The sequence below is a fragment of the Heterocephalus glaber genome, unplaced genomic scaffold, assembly GCF_053883595.1.
Source record: "Heterocephalus glaber isolate CG9 unplaced genomic scaffold, H.glaber_assembly_v1.0 deba00000937, whole genome shotgun sequence".
In the NCBI taxonomy this organism is placed as follows: domain Eukaryota; kingdom Metazoa; phylum Chordata; class Mammalia; order Rodentia; family Bathyergidae; genus Heterocephalus; species Heterocephalus glaber.
Window position 1 is genome coordinate 7,104,178 of NW_028258173.1, and position 12,522 is coordinate 7,116,699.

The following is a 12,522-nucleotide window of genomic DNA, read 5'->3' on the forward strand; positions in this document are numbered from 1 at the left end:
GGGACCGGAGGTCCAGAGCCCTGCCTCTCTGCCACAGTTCATGCTTGCTGATCAGATGTTACTGCACTTCCTGGGCAAGGCCCAGGCATCCCCCTCTACTCTGTTCTCTGGCGGGCACTGGTAGAGGAGCCTGGGGTCCAGCACAGGACTGGCTGTGAGTGCAGATTAGGTACAAAATAGCAACAAGATGAGGAGCCAAAAAGAACACCAGCCATGCCCTCACCACTACTGGGGGGAAAGGACACGGTGAGGAGGGCACACGGGGGCTCTGAAAAGGCAGCGAGGGAGAGAGGATGCCCCTTCTGAAGGGCTTGGAGAAAGCTTTAATCAGGGTGCCACTCATCAGTCACATTTTCAGCTTAAATGGAAGGGGAGCCTAGAGAACAAGAGCCAGTGACTTCCAGGGTGACTCACGCAGGCACGTGTCCTGGATTAAGAGAAAAAGTGCTACACCTAGAGACTGAGACTGATGAGGCCTGAGCAAGGGGATGGGAGCCAGGCAGGGAGATGGGTGCCTGCACCCTGGTCCTCCTCAGTTTGATGCTCTGGAAACAAGAGGGGAAAGTGTTTACTTTAAAAAACCTGGCAGCAAATCCTGTCTTAGAAAACTGGTCTGTGGGAAGTGTGGACCATCTCTGCAGAAGAAATCAGGGTGAACGTGCTACAGTTAATGGGAGAGGAGTGGGGGGCAGGCTTTCCATGCCCAATCGGTTGCTCAGGGAGCAGAGGAATTAAAAGCTGCTTGCTGGAGCTAAGACGATGGTACCATTTCCAATCTGCTACTTGGAAGCAGACGAGGCGTTAGACCTTATTAACATTTACACTGTGCCATTTTATCACGTTAATGCTGATGACACTCACCAGAGATGCGGCAGGCGGCACAGAAGCCTGGAGGCGGGGAGAGGGACCTACTGTGGGGAGACCAGCTCTGGCCTTGTGCTTTGGGTGAATTCATCACAGCTGCCGAGCCTGGGGCCAGTCCCGTGACAGGCAGGCCAGCGGCGGGGGCGGGCAGGAGTTCTGAAGAAGGGGGTGAGCCTGCCCTGCCCCCAGCACCAGGAGCGCTGGAAGAAGCTGTGACCTCTTATCCAAGTCCATTATCACTGTGAGTTGAATGACAGAAGGACTCAAGTGCCGCTTAAGGAAAAGGCTCTAATTAGCTGGGGTGGGTGAAGGTGCCCTGGCAGCCACCAGGGCCAGGAGATTTCTGGAAAGAGATTTCTGCTGGGGTCCTCGGAACCAGACCCCCTCCATTCAGGAGAGGGGGAAGGAGAAGCGTTTCCTTTAAGCTGGGGTGACAGGGAAAGGCGGCGGGGGGGGGGCTCTTGTGGGTAAAGGATGGGAAGCCCCTCTCTGGTCTCTCAGGCCCAGGGAGCAGATCTGGGACTCAGTAGTAACTAACACCACCTCTGGCCCAGCCTGTCTGTATGCAGCACCATTGGTAAGTCATTTAGGAAAATTACCACTTCAGGGGAACTTTCCACTGATGAATTTCTCTTTTGAAGGATGGAGAAGGGGATGTCAGGTGGAAGGATAAATTCAAAGTCACTCACCACAACTATTTCCAGACAACTGTGGCCTGCTGGAAACCAGACTCCTGTTGTGCCCAGGGGGTTCACCTTTGACCTATGACCATTTGAAAACTCTAGCTTTGGGACGCATTTCCTGATGGTTTCTGCAGGAGTCAGATCCCCTCTGAGAAACCTAGTAACTACTGGTCTTTAGAGGATTCCATGACATAAGAAGGGTAGGAGTAGTAGAACTGTCCCCAAGGTCAGCAGAGAATCCTGCAACTGCAGCCCTCCAGGGTCGCTTGTTAGAGGCCTGGTCTATTTCCACCCTCCTCCTCAGTGCATGCTTGTCAAAACCCCAGGACAAGGAGACCCCACTGTGTAGCAGCCTGAGGGAGGGACTCCTGGCTGCTGAGGGCGTTCCTGAGTAAGAGGCCGGGCACACACTCCTCTAAGACACTGATCAAGAGACAGGGAACTGCAATCTAGAGTCGGAATGAGGGTCCACCCTCACTTAGTGTTCTCATATCCATCCTGGGGACAGCAGGTGGCAAAGGGCTTTTTGGAAGATTTGATCAACAGCAGTGACACCCACAGGGTCACCCACAGTGGCTGGGTTGCTTCCTTTTCATATCGAGGAGCACAAACCGGGCACTCCACTCAGGGCCCACCATGTCTCAGCCAACAGACAGACAGATGGCTAAACAGCAGCCTTGCACGGGCTGCGACCTCATGCACCAGAGGGAGCCCAGATGAAGACACAGACCCAGGGCTGGGGCTAATTAAGGAACAGGTGTCCTCTGCAAATTAGCTAGAGCCAGAACCCAGCAACTGCGGGAGCGGGCATCAGAGTGACAAAGGACAAAAGGCAGGAGTGGCGGAGGCTGCCCAGGGCTTTGGGAAGAGAGGGGCTTGGGCTGAAGGATAAGCCCCAGTGTCTTGATGGTCTGGCGGGGGTAGGTCCATCTCTGAATGCTCCTGAGCCAAATGTGGCACTTTGTGTTTTCTTTTTCCTTCTTAGAAAAGATGAAATAAAAAGCCAAGAGACAGCCTATCCTCTTGGGTCCTCCAGTCTAGCCCATATGACATTATAAATTAGCTGGCTCTGGAGCAATTCTCCAACCCCCAATGCCACTGATCAGTTGAAATTCAGTCTCTGTTCAAGGACTCTTGTCACCCAGCTCATTACGGGAGGCAGGGGCACCAGTCGCTGCACCCAAATGTGTTTTTAAAAAGAGAATGACTCTTTGATTTCTAATGAAATCTTCGAACAAGTCTCTGGGAGTCAAGTCTGGGACAGACCTGGGAAATGGAAATGGGGCCACTCAAACCTCTCTCTTTCTGGGCCAGTGAGTTTAGCTGTGGACCAAAGGCCCTGTGGCTGCCTTGCCGGCATCTTGATGGACAGCAGCACCTCATGTTCCCAAGGTGCTGCATGCAGCACTTGCACTTCAGCTCGCCAGGGCTGCCTGCCCTCCTGGGCTCCCCATGCAGATGGACAGCACCACCTTCTCCAGCTGCTCAGGCTCTGAAACTCCAGTTCCTTCCTTCCTCTCTGTGTTAGGTTTCTGTGGTTGCTGTAACAAATTACCACAAACTGAGTGTCTTCAAATCCCAGAATTTAGCTGGCTGTGGTGGCACATGCCTGTAATCTTAGTACTTGAGAGGCCAAGGCAGGAGGATCGCTGCAAGTTTGAGGCCAGCCTGGGCTACATAGTGAATTCAAGGCAAGCCTGGACCATGTAGTGAGATTTTATCTCAAAAACAAACCGACCAACCCCGGGATTTTCTCTCTGAGGCCAGACGTCTGGAAGCTAGCAGAACAAGGATCCCAACAGCACCATACCCTGCTCCCCCACCCCATGGAGACCTATGCCGCGCACACACTGAGGATGGAGCTGGCAGGAGCCACATTTCTCCAGCTTCTGCCAGCACTGAGACTAATGGACCCAGTAGAGGGCAGAAAACTCCTGATTTGCAGCTTAGCCTCTGCCCACCGGAGACAGGGGGGACACCCAGTCTTTAGAACCAAGGACTGAGGGCTGGGGATTTAGCTCAGTGGTTCTGTCGCCTGCCTCGAAAGCACAAGGTCCCGAGTTTGATCCCCGGTACCAAAACAAATATGACAGAACCAGGGACTGAAAGGGACTGGGGTGGGCTGAGCACACAGATGCCCTGGACAGCATTTGGCTTTGCTGAGACCCGGAAGTACTGAACCTCACGGCTGCTTGGGACGGCAGCATCTGGGTACTGGGGACTCAGCTGCTAACCGCAGCCTCCACTTTCCTTTTGGAGTGGTCTGGACTCAGCTGCTCCATTCTGGAATGGGAGAAAGGAATGCTGTCCCACTTCTGACAGCAGATCTCTAAATCTAGAACTCTTGATTCAGGTCTGCTGACCTGATCCGTGACACTCACAGAAGGAAGGCTCCAGCTCAACTCAACCCTGGCTGGATATAAAATGTGCCCGGCAGTGGCAACATGTGGTGTCCTTTGTGTAGCTGTCCCAACAAGGAACCATGAGCAAGTGTGGACACGAGAACGGAAAAGTAAAGCAGCTTGATACCTAACTCCCTGTCCCCAAATTTCTCTGCATATTTAGCTGGCCAGGAAAACAAAATGAAAATTTAAATTTGGTGCCAATACTACATTAAACACCCTAGTTTAAGAGGCTGCAAAATCTCAGGGTACCATCACCTGTCTGGTTCCCATCTCTGGTACTCTCAACCCTGTCATCCTAGCTGTTGGTATTTTTCAGTGCCTTATCCTCTCAAAGTCGTCCTGTGATAACATCACCACGCAAGGCCACGGGCCCCTTTGCATCCACAAAACCCTCACACCCAGATTCATTTGGTTCTTATGCCCGTCTACATGGTGACCAGGGCAGTGACAATGCATTCCCTTCCCAAAGAGGAGGCAGAGGTACTGGAGAGGTCCAGTGCCAGAGCAAACAAAAAAAGCAGCAGAACAGGTGGCTCCTGATCCCAGCTCTCTTTGCAGTGCAAGCTCTGTACAACTCATCTGTCCTGTTCCTCTCTGGATACCTCCTGTCCCCGTCAAGCTAATTCCCACTCTCATGTCTCTACCCTCCTGACTCCTCCTCTTGGCAGAGAATCTCTCTCTTTACTTTCCTTAGCCCCTGCCTTCTATGGCCTGCTCAAGTGCCAACTCCTTTGGAGTTATTTTCGTCCTCCCTGGGGGCTTTCGCCTGAAATACCAAGTAGATAGTCAGTGCCACATGGCTTCACTTTGGTAGAGAACAGGGAGCTGCTCCTTTTCCATGATTGTGCACCCCCAGCACAGCACCCGTACCGTGAGGGCAAGGACTGTATCCTCTTGTGTCCCAGCACCCAGGAAGGGCTCCATGCACAGATGCATACGCACCAATAAGTACTATATGTGCAGAATGTGTTGGGCAGTTCCTGGGGGAAAGGTGTTATCCTGGAATGAGGGAAGGGGCACCCCGGTCTTGCAGACTTTCTCTGTACCCCCTAGCATCTTCCTACCATAGCCAGTGCCTGAGCTGGCAGAGTAAACAGCACGCAGCTACACAGAAGTACTCCTGCTCTGCCTGAAACAGTTTACTCTGTTGTGGAAAATACTCCCACAATAGCTGAGAGGGTTAGGGGTATGGCTCAGTGGTGGAGTGCTTGCCTAGCGTGCACTAGGCCAGAGGTGGTGAACCCATGGCACGAGTGCCACAGGGGGCTGCTTGTATCAGTGAAACCTCTAAAAGGTTCACTAGCACTGCACTAGGGCCTGGCTTCTCCCCAGCGAAACACAGACACACACACACACACACACACACACACACACACACACACACCCCAACATGCTTTGATTTAGCAAGAGCAAATCAAATGAAAACAGCATTGCTCTCAATTTATGCCCTCTGGGGAGTGTCATATTCACTTGTCATGAGGAGTGAGGGGCACGTGACTGCTGCCATGAGGGTGCGCACAAAGGAAGGAATTCCTCATGGACTGGGACCACGCTGTGAATCTGCTTGGCCCCCAGAAGAGGCGACAGCTAAGAAAAAGAAAGGAAGAGCCAAAAGGTCTTCAAAGGGGGAGTTCTTTCACACCCACTCTTTGGAGACAATGGATTTACAGTCAAGAGCAGCCATTATTTCTTCTCCCAAGAAACAAAAAGAAAATCCCAAAGCCTGTCTTTCATCGTCTCTCTGCCGCTTAGTAGAGGTGGAGGGGCCTGCAGCTCCTAATGCGAACTTAAACTTTAGTGAAGTTCAACACACTGTTCTTTCTTGCTCTTCTCAAAAAAGGAGAAGAGAGAGGGATCCCATTCTTGGAGGAAAGGGGAGACAGGATGAAGTGCTGGCCACAATGTAGGACAAACATCCTAAGACCCTTCTGAGCAATGACACATCCACGCCAATCCCTGGAACAAAGCGGAACCCACCAGTCACCCCCTGCAACAAGTGACAGTGGTAAACCCCTGAGAGGGAGGCAGAACAGGCAGCACCCTGCTGATCCAGCCAGGGAAGGGCCCTCTGTCCCTCCCAGTTCTGCATCCCAGGCCAGTGGCTGGGGAGACGAATGCCAGACGGTGGAAGAAGTCCAAAGCTGTGTTTACACTGTCCTTCATCCCCGGAGCTGGGAGGAGGCTCAGGACTGAAGGAGACTGCACCTGTCCTTGCAGGCCACTCTGAACAATAACACCTGGGCAGTGGACTACTTCCTCATCAGGTGGGCAGTTCTCCAAATGAGAGTTTAAAGGTGAGTGTTGTGGGCCGGGGATTTAGCTCAGTGGTGCTGCTGCCTGCCTCACAAGCGCAAGGTCCTGAGTTTGATCCCTGGTACCAAAAAAACCAAACCAAAACAAAAGTGATTGTTGTTAGAATAGTGAAACAGAGCCTCTAAGAGCCGAGAATTCAGGCATCAGCAGCTTTTTCCACTCCATCTGTCAGCTCCCAGTGTTGAAAAACAACAGGCCAGCAGCCCCACTCAGAAGCTTCTAGCTCCAGGGCTGTGGTGAGGGAGTGACTTGGATTTCTCTTTAATTTAGCAGGGGTGACAAAGGCACCTGTTGTAAGGCAACAAGTCTTGGAAGGCTGAGTGGAGCTACCCTAAACATGGGATCTGGGGGTGCTGACGACAGGATACTCCAGCTTGGAGCTCAAGAGATCCAGGGGCGCAGGTTCAGGTGGAGATGGCCACATGCTAACCACACAGCTGAGCTCCCTGGACTGACCCTGGAGGGTATTCCACATGACAAGGAGGAATGCCTAGCCTATGAGGCTGCTTTTACTGGGCGCTAAAGGTTAAGAGCTAATTGGGGTTAATGGCAACTCAGCATGAACCATCACTAAATGGGAGCTGAACTTGCAATGTGTCTGTCCTTGAAGTGCAATAAAGAAGTGTTCAAAGATTCTATTTTTATTTCTCAAGTAGCTGTGAACATTTTGGTTTGGGAGTTTTAATTTTCCTAACTCGAATTACAGCTTCTGGGGATTCATCCTCCTAAAGGGGGTGTGTGTGAGCTCTGAGGCAGCATGGGATGGAAGGGCCACAGCTTTGGATCACGCAGACAGGGTGGGGTTACATCCTGATGTCCCCTCTAACTGTGATCCCTGTTGAGTTGCTGACCTTCTCAAAGCACATTTTGTACACACAGACAATAGATATTCAGCAGACACAGCTGCCTGACCCCAATAAGCATCAGCACACATGAGGCAATCATATCCTAGCCCATCTATCTGGGAACACTGCACTACTGAAGCCAAGCAAGACCTCTATGCAAAGAATTATAAGTGAATACTATTCTCTCACTCCTTTTTTGGTACCGGGGATCAAACTCAGGACCTTGCGCTTGTGAAGCAGGCAGCGGAACCACTGAGCTAAATCCCCAGCCCTCACTCCTTTTTTTTGAGGGATGTGATCTTGCTACATTGCCCAGACTGGCCTCAAACTCCTAGGCTCCAGTGCTCTTTCTGCCTAAGCCTCCCGAGTAGCTGGGACTACAGGTGTGTCTGACTAGGCCTGGCTAATATACCATTCTTATTTGATATCCATTACCTCCACCCACATTCAGCAATGGCCCAGACACCTTTTTAGCAGAGTTCAAAGTGTTCCTGACTAAACAGCATGCAGAAGATGGCTGCCAGAGGACGAGAACAGGGCTGCCTCAGAAACTGTGTCCAAGTTGTGTGTAACAACTCCAGAGAACCATTATCATTGGACTGAACCTTATTTACCCAAATGCCCCATAAGATTGAATCCTTTATACCCAAAATGCAGGCCAAGGGGCCTTATGCCACACAGAGGATATCTAGCTCTGCAGAAGGATTGTCTATTTACAGATAACCATTTTCAGAAACTCCCTTCCCAAGTCAAGAGAAGAGCAGTGACCCTTCTGAAGCCCCATCCAGTGACAGGCTCACCCAGAGAACTGGAGAAGCCTTGTCACGGGAGAGGGAACTTGTTCCAGGACAGGCTGTCAGGGTATAGACACCAGCCTGACCACGATGGAGATGCTGCCCAGCTTTCCTTTGCCAATTGTCAAATTGTATTTATCTGGTACAGAAACATTAATGGGGAAAGACAGAGGCTGGGGTCCCTCTTTTAGCACACTGACCCTCTCTACAGCAGTGACTAGTGTCTGCCCAACATCTGCCAAAATGTGCTGCCAGAAGGGGACTCAATGTCCCTGGTTCCAGCCCACCCTCCCAAACACCACACTTAGCTGGGGATTTAGCTCAGTGGTTCCGCCACCTGCCTCGAAAGCGCAAGGTCCCAAGTTTGATCCCCAGTACCAAAAAACCCCCCCAAAACAAACAAACAAACAAACAAACCGAACTCCACACTTAGAAGGTACCAGGGAGATGCCTGATGAACAGAGTAAGAGATTGAAAGATTCAGACAATAAAACCCAACAGCTGATATGTAGGCTATTTTAAAGAAGTATATGCTTCTTGAGCATTAGAAGTCTAGAAGTCTTGCTTTGATCTCACCACATTCTTCAAGAGAAAAGCATGTCTACTGCTGAACCACTCAGCCCCACTTTGAGTGGCACATGGTGGGGGGGAGTCTGCAGTGTTCATCAAAGGCGAGTCTGTATCGCTGGAGGATGCTGAGGGCCAAGCAGAGAGAATGATAAGCTGCCAGGTGAAGATTCCAGCAGGAAGTCCTCCAGCTAAAGCCCAGCTGCCTAACGGAGGAAAGAAACCAAAGCCACCAAGGACGAGTCCCACAACCTGGAGGGGACCTGTGCCTCCACCTGGGTAACTGAGACTTAGAGATGCTGGGTATTTGGTGCCCGAGGTCCAGATGCAGACTTGCCCATGTGGGGAGGCTGCAGCAACCTCCGCCGAGCTGCCAGTGAAAACGTTACTCCTCTCTGATGCTGGGGAGCCTGAGAAGACGACTGTGGAGGGCAAGCCAGGCAGGGCTGCTGCTTTCATGTTGATGCTGGGGACCTGACTCGGGGGGGCAGGGCTCCAGCTGCTGCAAGCCCAGAAGACCACCCCAGGATGCAAATCCAGTCTTGTGGCTGGGAAGGGGTCGGCACGGATGAGAACAGATGGGCCTCCTGTGTGTGCTGAGGGAGCTGGCAGGCCTGGGACTGTGCAGGACAGAGCTCCCTGGACTCCACCACGTCAGCTCCTCCGTGTCAGCTCCAAGAAGGGAGCGGGGCAGCTGACAGGAAGTCCAGCGCCACAGAGCACCGCCCACCGACTTCTGGCAAACTGGAGCACGGTGGTGCTCCTTGGAGAGAGTAGACAGGAGGTCCCTGGAAGGCAGTTCTTGAGTTTAGGCTTGTTACTCCTGAACACAGTGACTGAAAAGCCACCTCTGAATGTCTGACATTTGAAAACATCCCTAGGTCCCTTCCTTAAATCTTCTGCTTCCCCTTCTTCAAGGCAGCTGAAAGTGGGTCTAAGAAAGAACCCATGGAGGGCCGGGGATTTAGCTCAGTGGCGCCACGCCTGCCTCACAAGCACAAGGTCCTGAGTTCAATCCCTGGTACCGAAGGGAAAAAAAAAAAGAAAAAAGAACCCATGGAACTTTCTTTTCTGAACCAGCTTCTTGGAACACCCCCTTGTCCCACTCAGATCAGGCACTGGACTTCCTAGTTAGGGGTCTTGGGTTTGTGGCCTGTCTTTACGGGTGTTTTGGGAGGCAAAACAAAAAGCATCTGTTTTCCTCACCCCTCCATGGGGAAAAAGTGGAGAAAGACAGGAAACTCACCCCAAACCTCTCCATCAGGCAGAGTGGCAGAGAAGGAGGTGCCTGGCAGGGGCCCAGGGTCACTACACACTGAGGGCTACTGCAGCCCAGGAGGGTGATCTGCCTAGAAACCCCCGTGCATGTCCCCTGCCAGCAGGAGCCTGTGGCTGCTCAGGACACAAGCCACTGCCCCAGGGCAGCTGACCTGTCCACCATGTCACCATCTCCTCTATGCCCATAACTTTCGGAATCAGGGCAAGTCCCACACCTGGTACAGGTGTTGCCTAATACAGCACCCATCCCCAGACCTCCAGCTGGAAGTTGGTTGGGGGCTACATTCTGAGGCCGTGCTGTTGGCAGGGAGGGAGAGCTCTGCCCACTCTTCTCTACCTCGTGCTTCTCCCAAGCTCTCCAGGCTTCCTGAGACTCCCCGCATGGCTGACATCCCGCACTCCAGAGGAGCTTGGCTGTGGGAAGCAGGAAGAAAGGGCTGAGAATCAGCAGAGTGCAGGAACAGGTAAGACCTTTCCTGAATCCCAACGTCCTGCGAACTGACTTTAGAAAACTGTGATTAAGGGCGGGGAGTTAGCTCAGTGGTGCCGCCGCCTGCCTCACAAGCACAAAGTCCTGAGTTTGATCCCCAGTAGCAAAAAAAAAAAAAGAAAAAGAAAAAGAAAACTGTGATTGAGAGGAATAAAACACGTTGTTCAAAGTTTTTCAACCACTTAGACAGCAAGATTAGAGCTCAGGTTGTCTATATCCAAAGCCCTCCCTCTTTAGAACACTCAACTGCCTCCCATCATCATGCCCCAGAGAAAGGGCTGCCTCTTCCACTGTCCACTCTGTGGCCCCCTTGGAAATGGCTCCCTTGAGGTCGGAGGGCAGGGCCGGTCTGATCTGCTGGGCCTAGGCTGAGATGGCCACTGCTTCTCTTACTCTGTCATTGGAGGACACACCAACCTGTGAAGTCTCTTTCTTAGCTGAAAAGATAGATGGTGCCCGGTGGTGGGCCGAGTTCCAAGTATTTGATGCCAGAGCTGCAACTCTTGTGGTTTGGGGGAAAAGATAAATATTGTGGAAAACCCACATAGTCATTTGCTTAATGATTATAAGCCAACAGGGTTTCTAAAGGATGCCTGGGTCTTCATAAGCATGATGAGGAGAGATGGAATCCAGAACCCGCCAATTCAGGTGAGAAGACAGAACAGGAAGGCTTGGACACACGGAGTGGGAGTGGGCAAGGGGGTGTGCATGGAGTTGGTTCTGCTGGGGTAGTGGTCAACAACTTTCAGGAGGCCCAAGGTACAAGGGAGGGATTTGTGCTGATGTGTGCCCAGCTGAAAGTGGACTCATCACGCAAATACTTATGGAACTTCGATGGCTCTGGGTATAAGATAAAGGAGCCACAGCCCCTCCTGCAAGGAGCACCTGCCTCGAGGCCAAGTAACTGAATGATTCCATACAGCAGGGGATGGGAGCAGAGCAAGGGTGGGCCACAGCAGTGTCTCAGAGGAGGGGACCCCTGAACCCAGTGCGAACCAGGGGGCTTGTGGGACCGAAGGGAGGCCAAGGCACACTAAGGGCCAAGAGCTGTGAAGGTGGAAGACCCGAGGCAGTGAGGGTGGGCAGTGGAAGAGGGAGGGCTGCAGAAGGAGCCTGGGGCAGTCCACGCCACATGAGGAGTTCAGACTTGGCCTCACAGAGAGATGCTTCTGAGGGGCTGCAGGTAGGGCACGGGCAGTCAGGTTCACCTGAAGCCAGGCTTGAATGACTGGAATGACAGGAAGAGACCACCTCCATGACCTGGGGCAATGTTCATGCTGCAAGGTGGCTGGGCTGGACATGTACTCCCCGGGCTTAGGTCACAGGACCCAGGAGAACTGCTCTCTGTGACTTTGGAGCTCAACAGTAGAGCACTTGCCTAGCATGTGATGCCCTGGATTGGATCCCCAGCATTAAAATACAAGGGATTTTAATCATATGGATTGAGCATGGGGAGGAGCAGGGATATTCATCTCAGTCCTGTAGGACAGAGCAGTGAAAATATCGTCCCAGGCACTCCCAGGAGCCTGGTGAAAGGTAGCTCAGTGCGTGCGCACTGCCCAGTACAGGCTCCAGAAGACCCACTATGGCCAGCAGAAGACAGGATGTAGGGGAGGTGGGACTTCCGGAAGAGGTCAGGGTTTGGGAGCTCCAGAAGGGAGAAGCAGCCCCGCTCTTCCTGGCTATCCTGGGCCAAGGTAACAGGTGCAAAGACCAAAGTTCTTCAGCACCACAGGTTTGGGTTAATGGTCTCACTTTTTAGCTACTGGAGTCTTTCTACAGAAGCAGCTCTTAGCCTTGTTCATTCACGCTGTGCATCAAGGAGGGGGAGAGGATGTGATCTCACCCACATGAGAAAGTGGGCCACGTCTGCAGGGCCTGGGCGGGAGGGCATCTTGGTCCTCACAGGTCCAAAGAACAAGAGGACTCCAGAGGAAGAGGTGGGCTGTTTTGTGAGCGATGGAGGGATGGGGACCCTCTGGATCATTAATCCAGTCCTGCAGCTCCCTGAAGAGAAGGCACACAGCCCATGCACCCAACTGTCAAGGATGAACCCGCTCAGATACAGGGGCCAGTGGGCGGTGCAGGTGCCCTCGGGCCTGCACGGCTATTCACAGATCCCTGACAATGGGACTGCCCCCTTGCTCCTCTGCCCTGGAACAGCAGGGCTCTGCTGCCTCACCGGCCTGGCACTGGTGCTGCGCTCCCTGAGAGGCACCAGGTGATCACCTGAGAGGCTCCTGGCTTCCTCCCTTCCTCACTCCAAGCTCCTTGAGCAGGAAG

The 12,522-nt window shown here is 52.6% G+C and overlaps 1 protein-coding gene across 2 annotated transcripts in view; it reads right to left on the reverse strand.

Annotated features, from left to right (window-relative positions):
• Slc38a12 (solute carrier family 38 member 12) overlaps positions 1-12,522 on the reverse strand; it is a 54,352-nt gene that overhangs the window by 17,430 nt on the left and 24,400 nt on the right. The gene's annotated exons all lie outside the window — the stretch shown is intronic.